Below are 1,554 nucleotides of genomic sequence, written 5' to 3'. Positions count from 1 at the left end.
ACTCGGACACCCCGCTGGCCTCGTCCACCCCTGCGCCCCACCCAGCCAGCAGACGTTAGGGCGTTCTGACACACACACACACGGCACCCCAAAAGCAGCCGCTCTGCTTCCTGCCACCTGGGTTAGCCATGGGACCTGTGGGCCCCAAATAACAACTTCACAAACAAACAAACAAAACCACACCCAAAACCCTGACCCGCGTGTAAGAAAGCAGGCGGTGAGGAAGGGGAAGACACCACGAGGCCTTTGCGCCTTCCCTAACCCTGGGAGGGAGCCCCAACTGTGAATCCAGGGCTTTCACTCCTGCTGGGTGGGGTGAGGTGTGAAGGGTTTAAAAATGGATGCACTGGGGCTTAGCTGCTAGAGACTTTCTTTTATTTTTCTTAAATTATGTATGGGGGTCTCTGCCTGGGAGTGAGGTGGGACCAGCTTCTGTGGCTCCTCCCAGGCACTCAATAGACCTTTCCTGCCGCTGCAAACACTTCTTCCTACACCACCCCGGAGCCAGCCAAGCTTCCGGCCAGGTCCAGGACCTCTCACGGGTTGCCACGTTGGAGAAATCATTTGAAAGGTAGTCACTCCATCCCTAAAAATTTCAGCATGACTCCTAAAAACAAGGGATCTCTTCCAGGGGCCTCCAGCCTTGACAGCCACGTCCTACTTACCTCCCTTGAACCCCTGCCCCTGGGGGCCCATGGAAAGCTACCCTGGGGGAAAGTGCGGGTGCTCATTCGTACTACGGAGTAAATAGCTTCGTGTCGTCTTCCCAAGTGGACAGATGGGTTGGAGAGTATCAAAGTCTTAAGCTACAGAAGAATTTCCCTACAAATCAGGGCACTAGTCAGACTCATTCATTCACCTGCAGGTATAGTCATACCCCAAATACTCCCTGATGAAGTGACACACAAAAGGAAGACGGGGTGACCGTGACGACCGTGTTGGGGACAGAGGTGGAAAGAGGCCTTGCGTGGGGCCTGCTGCTCGGGCCCAGTGTCCCCTAAAGCCTCACTCACCCACCAGCCTCCCTGCCGGCAGTCTGGCAGCCTCTGTTCCCGCATACCCACGGGGCACCGCAGGCCCCTGCAGCTGAAGGATGCCATTTCAAATGCAAACAGGCAAGTCGCTGCTGCCATATTGATTGCCAGCTGCCAGTCTGCTTCCCTCGGCCAAACACTGAGTGACTCCAGTCGCAGGCAGTCACAGCCCAGTGGACAAAGGTGACAGGGTACTGGCTGCACACAGGATACCTGCCTGGATGGTGGCAAGTGCCTGGCACACGAGGAGTGGGGTAATCACGCCTATGTCACAGCACCGCTGACACAGCCACCTCACTCCACAGACGATGGGGTCTGGGTTCCCTGAGATTCCCACCACAGGATCCACCCCCGTCCTGGGCTGGGCTGGGCGGGGCTGATCTCATGTGCGGGGCTCAGGCAGCAGTTATAACAGTCGTACAAAAAAACATGGGCAGGAAACCCAGGCATCCTCTTAAAGGGCCCACAGACAGATTCACTCACTCGAAGGCACTCACCTTGGGCTCCAGTGGAGGGACAG

Source organism: Hipposideros armiger, unplaced genomic scaffold (genome assembly GCF_001890085.2).
Source record: "Hipposideros armiger isolate ML-2016 unplaced genomic scaffold, ASM189008v1 scaffold_85, whole genome shotgun sequence".
In the NCBI taxonomy this organism is placed as follows: domain Eukaryota; kingdom Metazoa; phylum Chordata; class Mammalia; order Chiroptera; family Hipposideridae; genus Hipposideros; species Hipposideros armiger.
Note: the sequence above shows the minus strand (reverse complement) of the source record.